At 44.6% G+C, this 12374-nt stretch overlaps 1 protein-coding gene across 1 annotated transcript in view; it reads right to left on the bottom strand.

Moving 5' to 3' along the window:
* Positions 1-12374, bottom strand: part of LOC140716049 (C-Jun-amino-terminal kinase-interacting protein 3-like) — a 94025-nt gene that overhangs the window by 59296 nt on the left and 22355 nt on the right. The window contains exon 6 of the mRNA XM_073028725.1: positions 2769-2887. The gene's annotated coding sequence lies outside the window, so the exon portion shown is untranslated. The remainder of the gene's footprint in view (positions 1-2768; positions 2888-12374) is intronic.

The raw sequence follows: 12374 nt of genomic DNA, 5'->3' as shown, positions 1-12374 counted from the left end.
AAGGAACAGTAGTTATAACGGGTGACTTCAATCTACATATAGATTGGGTGAACCAAATTGGTAAGGGTGCTGAGGAAGAGGATTTCTTGGAATGTATGCGGGATGGTTTTCTGAACCAACATGTCGAGGAACCAACTAGAGAGCAGGCCATTCTAGATTGGGTATTGAGCAATGAGGAAGGGTTAGTTAGCAATCTTGTCGTGCGAGGCCCCTTGGGTAAGAGTGACCATAATATGGTGGAATTCTTCATTAAGATGGAGAGTGACATAGTTAATTCAGAACCAAAGGTTCTGAACTTAAAGAAGGGTAACTTTGAAGGTATGAGACGTGAATTAGCTAACATAGACTGGTAAATGATACTTAAAGGGTTGACGGTGGATATGCAATGGCAAGCATTTAAAGATCGCATGGATGAACTACAGCAATTGTTCATCCCAGTTTGGCAAAAGAATAAACCAGGGAAGGTAGTGCACCCGTGGCTGACAAGGGAAATTAGGGATAGTATCAAGTCCAAAGAAGAAACATATAAATTAGCAAAAAGAAGCGGCACACCTGAGGACTGGGAGAAATTCAGAGACCAGCAAAGGAGGACAAAGGGCTTAATTAGGAAAGGGAAAAAAGATTACGAGAGAAAGCTGGCAGGGAACATAAAAACTGACTGTAAAAGCTTTTATAGATATGTGAAAAGAAAAAGATTGGTCAAGACAAATGTAGGTCCCTTACAGTCAGAAACAGGTGAATTGATCATGGGGAACAAGGACATGGCAGACCAATTGAATAACTACTTTGGTTCTGTCTTTACTAAGGAGGACATAAATAATCTTCCAGTAAGGGACCGAGGGTCTAGTGAGATGGAGGAACTGAGGAAAATACATGTTAGTAGGGAAGTGGTGTTAGGTAAATTGAAGGGATTAAAGGTAGATAAATCCCCAGGGCCAGATGGTCTGCATCCCAGAGTGCTTAAGGAAGAAGCCCAAGAAATAGTGGATGCATTAGTGATAATTTTTCAAAACTCCTTAGATTCTGGATTAGTTCCTGAGGATTGGAGGGTGGCTAATGTAACCCCACTTTTTAAAAAAGGAGGGAGAGAGAAACCGGGGAATTATAGACTGGTTAGTCTGACATCAGTGGTGGGGAAAATGCTAGAGTCGGTTATCAAAGATGTGATAACAGCACATTTGGAAAGAGGTGAAATCATCAGACAAAGTCAGCATGGATTTGTGAAAGGAAAATCATGTCTGACGAATCTTATAGAATTTTTTGAAGATGTAACTAGTAGAGTGGATAGGGGAGAGACAGTGGATGTGGTATATTTAGATTTTCAAAAGGCTTTTGACAAGGTCCCACACAGGAGATTAGTGTGCAAACTTAAAGCACACGGTATTGGGGGTATGGTATTGATGTGGATAGAGAATTGGTTGGCAGACAGGAAGCAAAGAGTGGGAGTAAATGGGACCTTTTCAGAATGGCAGGCAGCGACTAGTGGGGTACCGCAAAGCTCAGTGCTGGGACCCCAGTTGTTTACAATATATATTAATGATTTAGACAAGGGAATTAAATGCAGCATCTCCAAGTTTGCAGATGACACGAAGCTGGGCGGCGGTGTTAGCTGTGAGGAGGATGCTAAGAGGATGCAGGGTGACTTGGATAGTTAGGTGAGTGGGCAAATTCATGGCAGATGCAATTTAATGTGGATAAATGTGAGGTTATCCACTTTGGTTGCAAGAACAGGAAAACAGATTACTATCTGAACGGTGGCCGATTAGGAAAAGGGGAGATGCAACGAGACCTGGGTGTCATTGTACACCAGTCATTGAAGGTGGGCATGCAGGTACAGCAGGCAGTGAAAAAGGCAAATGGTATGTTTGCATTCATAGCAAAAGGATTTGAGTACAGGAGCAGGGAGGTTCTACTGCAGTTGTACAAGGCCTTGGTGAGACTGCACCTAGGATATTGTGTGCAGTTTTGGTCCCCGAATCTGAGGAAAGACATTCTTGCCATAGAGGGAGTACAGAGAAGGTTCACCAGATTGATTCCTGGGATGGCAGGACTTTCATACGAAGAAAGACTGGATCGACTAGGCTTATACTCACTGGAATTTAGAAGACTGAGGGGGGATCTTATTGAAATGTATAAAATTCTAAAGGGATTGGACAGGCTAGATGCAGGAAGATTGTTTCCGAAGTTGGGGAAGTCCAGAACGAGGGGTCACAGTTTAAGGATAAAGGGGACCGAGATGAGGAAAAACTTCTTCACACAGAGAGTGGTGAATCTGTGGAATTCTCTGCCACAGAAAACAGTTGAGGCCGGTTCATTGGCTATATTTAAGAGGAAGTTAGATATGGTCCTTGTGGCTAAAGGGATCGGGGGTATGGAGAGAATGCAGGTACAGGGTTCTGAGTTGGATGATCAGCCATGATCATACTGAATGGCGGTGCAGGCTCGAAGGGCCGAATGGCCTACTCCTGCACCCATTTTCTATGTTTTTATCACTGAGTGTGTGCCTTCAGGCTTCTGTCCCTCCTCCCCGATGGTAACAATGAGAAAAGGGCACGTCCTGGGTGCTGGGAGCCGCCTTTTTGAGATATTGCTCCCTGAATATGTCCTGGATGTAGGGGCATATGGGGAAGGGTACTGCAGATTTCTATCACTCCTGTACACCTTGTGTACACGCACACAAACACACACACACAGAGACACACACACACTACAAGCCCAGATCAAATGCAGCCCCTCTGACTCTCAGAGGCAAATGCCTGCAGGCCTACCTGAGATGTTGGCCCCACTGTCCAACTCGTCGATGAACTGAGATCCCAGAGTCTGTAATTCCTCGAGGATGGAACTGGTGTTCCTATCAGCCTCCGGGTCCTGGGCATGATTTGGAGTGCTGGTTCAGAGGGAAAAAACAGATCACAGTTGACCAGTAGTTAAAGGCCCCTCCGTAGTGTCCCATCAGCCTGGGGACCAGACAGAGTGAAGCTCCCACTACACTGCAGATGCTGGAAATCCAAGCAACATACACACAACGCTGGAGGAACTCAGCAGGCCAGGCAGCAACGATGGAAAAGAGTAGTCAGGCAGCAATGGAAAAATGATGAGAAGTTAGAACCAAGTGGGGGAAGGGAGGAGGAAGAACAAGATGGTAGGTGATAACTGAAACTGGGAGAGACGGAGTAAAGAGCTGGCAAGCTGATAGCTCAGGATCTCCCACCTTATTTTCCGTTTGGGTAGCCTCCAACCTGATGGCATGAACATCGATTTCTCAAACTTCTGGTAGTTGTCCCCCATCCCCTTCAGCATTCCATATTCGTGTTTTCCTCTCGCCATCAGTTCCCCTTCTTTCTACCCTCTCCTATCTCCACTCCTTCATCTCTTTCACAAATCAGCATCCCAGATCTTTACTTCAGCCCTCCCCTCCCAGTTTCACCTATCACCTGTGACTTTGTACTTCCACCCACCTTCTTACTCGAACTTCTCATCTTTCTTTCAATCCTGAACAAGAGTCTCAGCCAGAAATGTCAAAAGTTTATTCATTTCCATAGACGTTGTCTGGCTTGCTGATTTCCTCCAGCATTTTCTCTGTGTGTGTTTCTCCCTCCACCCCGTCCCATCACACACCCCCGGGGTCAGACACAGAGTGAATCTCCCTCCACACCGTCCCATCACACACTCCCGGGGTCAGACACACAGTGAATCTCCCTCCACACCGTCCCATCACACACTCCCGGGGTCAGACACAGAGTGAATCTCCCTCCACACTGTCCCATCACACACTCCCGGGGTCAGACACAGAGTGAATATCCCTCCACACCGTCCCATCACACACTCCTGGGGTCAGACACAGAGTGAATCTCCCTCCACACCGTCCCATCACACACTCCCGGGGTCAGATACAGAGCGAATCCCCCTCCACACCGTCCCATCACACACTCCTGGGGTCAGACACAGAGCGAATCCCCCTCCACACCATCCCATCACACACTCCTGGGGTCAGATACAGAGCGAATCCCCCTCCACACCATCCCATCACACACTCCCGGGATCAGACACAGAGCGAATCTCCCTCCACACCATCCCATCACACACTCCCGGGGTCAGATACAGAGCGAATCTCCCTCCACACCGTCCCATCACACACTCCCGGGGTCAGACACAGAGTGAATCTCCCTCCACACTGTCCCATCACACACTCTTGGGGTCAGACACTAAGTGAATCTCCCTCCACACCGTCCCATCACACACTCCCAGGGTCAGACACAGAGTGAATCTCCCTCCACCCCGTCCCATCACACACTCTTGGGGTCAGACACAGAATGAAGATCCCTCCACACCGTCCCATCACACACTCCCAGGGTCAGACACAGAGTGAATCTCCCTCCACACACTCCCAGGGTCAGACACAGAGTGAATCTCCCTCCACAACGTCCCATCACACACTCCCAGGGTCAGACAGAGAGTGAATCTCCCTCCACACCGTCCCATCACACACTCCCGGGGTCAGACACAGAGTGAATTCCCCTCCACACCGTCCCATCACACACTCCCGGGGTCAGACACAGAGTGAATCTCCCTCCACACCGTCCCATCACACACTCCCGGGGTCAGACACAGAGTGAATTCCCCTCCACACCGTCCCATCACACACTCCCGGGGTCAAGCTCCTGGCATGGAAACCATTTCACTCTGAGAGCAGGAAACACTGTTGTTTCCCTACTAGTTTCCCTACTAGCATCTCTCTCTTGTGTTGTCATGTTTCTTGTTCGGTGCGGGTGTCGAAGTGTTTCAGATGTCTCGACCTTTCACGGCCCTGGAGTTCTTTGGGGCTGACGGAATCTAGTCCAGCTTTGGAATTTTTGGCACCAAGTACAGTCGAGTGCTGGGTGCCTTCCTACTGCCACAGTAACAGATTCCTCTTCACTGCACAAGGGGAGTCTGAACCATTCGTAATGTGTTTCTGCTTCTTGTGACCCAGAGCGATGGGGCAGCACTGACAGGATTTGTGGCAAACTGTAGGAAGTTCCAAACTCGCTCCAGGAATTTAACCAAGGTGGAGTCGACAAGTATGAGTGAGATTCCCACTGAGTAGGTTAGAAGTTGTCCCATCTGCTAGAACACAAGGAGAGGAAGATGGAGGTCTATGTATAGTGAGGGTGCAGAGAGAGACGATGGACATTCTCACCCCTCGCAGAAGTCCCTGTTGATCCATGTTGAGGAGGTCAGAGAGTTTATTCTAACCTCTGAGGGTGCAAAGCATCAGCCTAAACTAGTCTCGCTGTGCTGGTCTACCATGCCGAGCCTTGCTGAGACCATAAGACATAGGAGCAGAATTAGGCCATTTGGCCCATTGAGTCTGCTCCACCACTCAATCATAGTTGACCCTTTTCTCCCCTCCTCAGCCTTCTCCCCAGATGCCGCGTTCAATTGTACCCATTAAGATCTGCCTTAAATACACCCAATGACCTTGCCTCCACAGCTGCCAGTGGTAACAAATTCCACAAATTTACCACCCTCTGGCTAAAGAAATTTCCCTGCATCTCTGTTTTAAATGAATGCCCCTCTATCCTGAGGCTGTGCCCTCTTGTTCTAGACTCCCCACCATGGGAAACATCCTTTCCACATCTACTCTGTCTAGGCCTTTCAACATTCTGAAGGTTTCTCTGAGATCCCCCCTCATCCTTCTGAGTTCCAGCGAGTACAGACCCGGGGCCATCAAACATTCCTCGTATGATAACCCTTTCATTCCCAGAATCATACTTGTGAACCTCCTCTGGACCCTCTCCAATGCCAGCACATCTTTTCTAAGATGAGGAGCTGTTCACAGTACTCAAGGTGAGGCCTCACCAGGGGCTTAAAAAGCCTCAGCGTCACATCCCTGCTCTCGTATTCCGGACCTCTTGAAATGAATGCTAACATTGCATTTGCATTTGCCTTCCTCACCACTACTGTCCTGCAAGTTAACCTTTAGGATGTTGTGCATCTCAGATTTTTGGATTTCCTCTCCATTTAGAAAATAGTCTGCACATTTATTTCTACTACCAAAATGCATGACCATGTATTTTTCCAACATTGTATTTCATTTGCCACTTTCTTGCCCATTCTTCTAATCTGTCTAAGTCCTTCTGCATCCTAACTGTTTCCTCAACACTACCTGCCCCTCCACCGATCTTTGTATCATCTGCAAACTTGACAACAAAGCCATCTATTCCATCATCTAAATCACTGATATACAGCATAAAAAGAAGTGGTCCCAACACCGACCCCTGTGGATCAACACTAGTCACTTGCAGCCAAGCAGAAAAGAATCTTTTTACTCCCACTCGCTGCCTCCATTCAGCCAAAACTCTAACCATGCCAGTAACTCTCCTGTAATACATGGGCTCTTAACTTGGTAAGCAGCCTCATGTGTGGCACTCGTCAAAGGCCTTCTGAAAGTCCAAATGTACAATATTCACTGTATCCCTTTTATCCATCCTATGTGTAATCTCCTCAAAGAATTCCAATAGGTTTTTCCTGAAGGAAATCATGCTGACTTTGTCCTATCTTGTCCTGTGTCACTAAGTACTCGATAACCTCATCCTTAGCAATTGACCCCACCATCTTCCTGAGGTCAGGCTAACTGATCTATAACTTCCTTTCTGCTGCCTTCCTCCTTTCTTAAAGAGTGGAGTGACATTTGCAATTTTCCAGTCCTCTGGCACCGTGCCAGAGTCCCATGATTTTTGAAAGATCATTTCTATTGCCTCCGCAATCTCTAATGCTACCTCTTTCAGAACCCCCGGGTGCGGTTCATCTGGTCCAGGTGACTTAGGTCTTTCAGCTTTTCGGGCACCTTCTCCCTTCTAATAGTAACTGCACTCAATTCTCTTCCCTTCCGTCCTTCACCTGGTGTCTTCCACAGTGAAGACCGATGCAAGATACTCACTTATTTCATCTGCCATCTCCTTGTCCCCCACTCCAGCCTCATTTTCTAGCAGTCCTATATACACTCTCATTTTTCTTTTTTACACACTTGAAAAAGCTTTCACTATCCACTTTGTTTGCTAGTCTGCTTTCACTTCTCATCTTTTCCTTCCTAATGATTCTTTTAGTTACTCTCTGTAGGGCTTTAAAAGCTTCCTAATCCTCTGTCTTCACACTGATTTTTGCTTTGTTGTATATCCTCTCTTTTGCTCCCCCTGTTGTACTATTTTGCCATTTGACCATTTCTTTGTTTTTCCCGCATCTTCCTCATTTTCCCCAGAAACTCAAGTCATTGCTGCTCTGCTGTCACCCCTGCCAGCGGTTCACTTCAGGCAAATCATCTCTCATGTTACTTTAATTTCCTTTACTCCACTGAAATACTGCTATGTCAGACTTTATTTTCTTGCTATCAAAGTTCAAGTTGAACTCGACCATATTGTGGTCACCGTCTCCGAAGGGTTCTTTTACCTTAACACAAAGTACACTGCAGATGCTGGGGTCAAAGCAATACGTACGACACGCTGGAGGAACTCAGCAGGTCGGGCAGCATCCGTGGAAACGAGCAGACAATGTTTCAGTCCTGACAAAGGGTCTCAGCCCGAAACGTTGGCTGCTCGTTTCCACAGATGCTGCCCGACCTGCTGAGTTCCTCCAGCGTGTTTGTACATCTTTTACCTTAAGTTCCCTTATCACCTTGTCCATTACACCCAATCCAGTATAGCTGATCCCCAGTAGACTCAACAAGCTGCTCAAAAAAGCTAACTCGTAAGCATTCAACAAACTCACTCTCTTGAGATCGATTACCAACTTGATTTTCCCAATTGGCCTGCATGTTGAAATCTCCCATGACTATTATAACATTGTCCCTTTTCCATTTCCCATTGTAATCTGTAGTCCGCATCCCAGCTACTGTTTGGAGGCCCGTATATAACTGCCATCAGAGTCCTTTTACCCCTGCAGTTTCTTAATTCAACCCACAAGGATTCAACATCGTCTGATCCTATGTCACATCTTTCTACCGATTTGATGCCATTCTTTACCAGTAGAGAACCCCTCTGCCTACCTTCCTATCTCTCCAATACAAGGTGTAACATTGGACATTCAGCTCCTGACCGCAACCCTCCTTCAGCCACGATTCACTGATGGCCACAGCATCATCCCTGATAATCTGTATTAGTGCAACAAGATTATCCACCTTACTTACACTCCGTGCATTGAGATATAACACTTTGAGTATTGTACTTGCTACCCTTTTTGATTCTACATGCACTGATACTCACCCTGCAGGCTGCAATTTTGTTCTATCATCTGCCTGCCTTTCCTGACAGTCTGACTGCACGCTATCTTTGCTTTGTTACCTGAGTCCCTTCACTCCAGTTCCTAACCCCCTGCAAAATTAGTTTAAACCCTCTAATAAACCTGCCTGTGAGAATATTGGTCCCACTCGGGTTCAGGTGTAACCCGTCATGCCTCCTCCAGAGGAGATCCTGTGATCCAAGAACCTGAAGCCCTGTCTCTGCACCAGCTTCTCAGCCATGCACTAATTTGCCAAATCATCCTGTTTCTACCCTGGCTGGTGTGTGGCAGGGGCAATTACTACCCAGGAGGTCCTGCTCCTCAGCTTTCTACCTGGCTCTCCAAATTCTCTTTTCAGGACTTCTTTGCTTTTCCTTAGAACCATGGAACCAGAGAACATTACAGCACAGAAACAGGTCTTTTGGCCCTTCTTGGCTGTGCCAAACCATCTTTCTGCCTAGTCCCACTGACCTGCACCCGGCCCATACCCCTCTCATCCATGTACCTGTGCAAGTTTTTCTTAAATGTTAAAAGGAAGCCCGCATTCACCACTTCATCTGGCAGCTCATTCCACACTCTCACCACTCTCTGTGTGAAGAAGCCCCCCCTAATGTTCCCTTTAAACTTTTCCCCTTCACCCTTAACCCATGACCTCTGGTTTTTTCCTCCACTAGCCTCAGTGGAAAAAGCCTCTATCTGTACCCATCATAATTTTATACACCTCTATCAAATCACCCCTCATTCTCCTACACTCCAGGGAATAAAGTCCTAACCTATTCAACCTTTCTCTGTAACTCAGTTTCTCAAGTCCCGGCAACATCCTTGTAAACCTTCTCTGCACTCTTTCAACCTTATTAATATCCTTCCTGTAAATCGGTGACCAAAACTGCAAACAATACTCTAAATTCGGCCTCACCAATGCCTTATACAACCTCACCATTACATTCCAACTCTTATACTCAATACTTTGATTTATAAAGGCCAATGTACCAAAAGCTCTCTACACCACCCTATCTACCTGTGACACCACTTTTTGGAAATTATGTATCTGATTTCCCAGATCTTTCTGTTCTATTGCACTCCTCAGTGCCCTACCATTTACCTTGTATGTTCTACCTTGGTTTATCCTTCCAAAGTGCAATATCTCATACTTATTTGTATTAAGCTCCATCTGCCATTTTTCAGCCCATTTTTCCAGCTGGTCCAGATCCCTTTGCAAGCTTTGAAAACCTTCCTCACTGTCCAATACACCTCCAGTCTTCATATCATCAGCAAATTTGCTGATCCAATTTACCATATTATCATCCAGATCATTGATATAGATGACAAATAACAATGGACCCAGTACTGATCCCTGTGACACACCACTAGTCACAGGACTCCACTCAGAGAAGCAATCCTCTACTACCACTCCCATTGAGCCAATGTCTAATCCAGTTTACTACCTCACCATTTATACCTAGCGACTGAATCTTCCTAACTAACCTCCTATGCGGGACCTTGTCAAATGCCTTACTGAAGTCCACGTAGACAACATCCACTGCCTTCCCTTCATCCACTTTCCTGGTAACCTCCTCAAAAAACTCTAACAGATTTGTTAAACATGACCTGCCACGCACAAAGCCGTGTTGACTCTCCCTAATAAGTCCCTGTCTATCTAAATACTTGTAGATCCTATCTCTTAGTACTCCTTCCAATAATTTACCTATGTTTTACTGACGTCAAACATACCGGCCTATAATTTCCTGGATTACTTTTAGAGCCTTTTTTTAAACGGAACAACATGAGCTATCCTCCAATCCTCCGGCACCTCACCCGTAGATACGGGCATTTTAACTATATCTGCCAGGGCCCCCGCAATTTCAACACTAGTCTCCTTCAAGGTCTGAGGGAATACCCTGTCAGGTCCTGGGGATTTATCTACTCTGATTTACCTCAAGCACCTCCTCCCCTTCAATCTGTATAGGTTCTATGACCTCACTACCTGTTTGCCTTATTTCCATTGACTCCATGCCAGTTTCCTTAGTAAATACAGATGCAAAAAACCATTTAAGATCTCCCCCATTTCTTTTGGTTCCATACATAGCCGACCACTCTGATCTTCAAGAGGACCAATTTGATCCCTTACTATATCCTTTTGCTCTTAATGTACCTGAAGAAGCTCTTTGGATTATCCTTCACCTTGACTGCCAAAGCTACCTCATGTCTTCTTTTAGACCTCCTGATTTCTTTCTGTAATTTTTTTTATTGAAGTTCATCATCAAACATTTCCATAAGATGTATTTCAGACATTGTACATATATATCATATAATCATATATATCACAAATCTCCACAAAGTATTTATCTGAGGTATATACTTATAGAAAAGAGCGGAAAGAAAAAACAAGCAAAAGGAAAGAACTATGTACAAGTAGGGAGTGATCTTTTTTTACAACAGATTCATTGATTTGTGAGAATAAAATCAGGCCTATGAGGCATTATGTAGTTAAACCATTTTCCCAGTATGAATCAAATTGTTCCAGCTTATGATTAACAGATGCTATTATCTTCTCCATTTTGTAAATGTCCATTGTAATTTCCATCCGTGCATTTAAAGTTGGGCTCTCCTGTGATCACCATTCCCTAGTCTTTTTACCAGCCACCAACAGTATATTCATTAAATATTTATCTCTTTTCAACCATTCTTGAGGTATATACCCAAAATATATGATCTTACTCTCAGGGAGGTTACTATCATAATGGGATTTCTGAGAGGGTGTAATAAAATATCTTATCAAGTTTTTCCATCCAAACTCCCTCCATTTCAGTGAACTGGTACACTTCCATTGATATCTCCATATTGTTGTCCATTCTTCCTTGGATATAATTATCTTTCCTTCCTTCTCCCATTTTGTTTTAATGTATGAGGTCGAATGTGTTTTAAGATTTGCCAACCCCTTATACATGCTTGAAATGATTCTACTACCATTATCTGAATTATATGCTTTTCTAAAGAGCTCTATCAAGCATGTACCGTAGATTCCAGACTACAGAGCGCACCTGATTTTAAGCCGCTGGCTCTAATTTTAGAAATAAAATCATTTTTTTAATTGTAAAGGCCGCATCGGATTTTAGGCCGCACCGGATTTTCGGCCGCAGGTGTCCCACGTTGTAATATGAGATATTTACACAGAAAGATATTACACGTGAGGATTTTTTTAACTTTTAATTAAATCCATATGGTAACAAAAACAAATACATATTGCAAATGCTTTTTTTCGAACCGTGCCCGTACGCGGCTACTTTTAAATATACGTTGCGTATACTTCTTTACTGAACAACATTCCAATATCTCCTAACGACTGGTAAAAAAATATATATATTGCAGCCTACCAGGAAAAGTTATTGATACCTTTAACTTAAAAGCAGAGTTCGCTCAGATCCAAAGCCGCTCGCGTAATGCGCTCCCTCCCTCCGTCCCGTTTCATCGCAAACCGGCATTTTCCCACAAGACACCGCGAAACCGGGTGTGACGTCATAGCATCCCGCGATGTAGTACAGAAAACAAATATAGTTTAAACTAAGTAGGCAGCACAATGCTTCGAGTGTTTTCCATGTTGATGAGGGTGAGTACAAATGACTGATTTACAATAATTTAATTGTGAAAGTGCGCTTGATTTATCGTACAATTTCATTGGACCTCTGTGAACTACTCATCAATTTTATTGGTCTACTGTTACGAGGCAAAATGTTTACGAGGCGGCATGAAAAAAATCATGCATTAGCCGCTTCGGATTATTGGCCGCAAAGTTCAAAGCTGTTCAAAATGTGGGAAAAAAGTAGCGGCTTAAAATCCGGAATCTACGGTACTTGCCTTGGTTACATTTTTTAAGCATCTTATTAACATATTGTCGCATCTGTAAATACCAATAAAAATCTTGTTTTTCTAATAAGTGTTTCTCTTTAAGCATTTCAAAACTGAACAGTGTTCCTTCTTTCATTATGTTGCAAAGAACTGTTATTCCTTTAGCTGTCCAGTCCTTAAATCTAGCATCCAATTTATTTGGTGTAAAATCCGAGTCATATGCACACCATTTAAGAATTGCAATATCTCCCTCTAGATTATATTCTTTTATA

Source organism: Hemitrygon akajei, chromosome 24, assembly GCF_048418815.1.
Source record: "Hemitrygon akajei chromosome 24, sHemAka1.3, whole genome shotgun sequence".
In the NCBI taxonomy this organism is placed as follows: domain Eukaryota; kingdom Metazoa; phylum Chordata; class Chondrichthyes; order Myliobatiformes; family Dasyatidae; genus Hemitrygon; species Hemitrygon akajei.
Note: the sequence above shows the minus strand (reverse complement) of the source record. Positions and strands in the feature narration are given on the sequence as shown.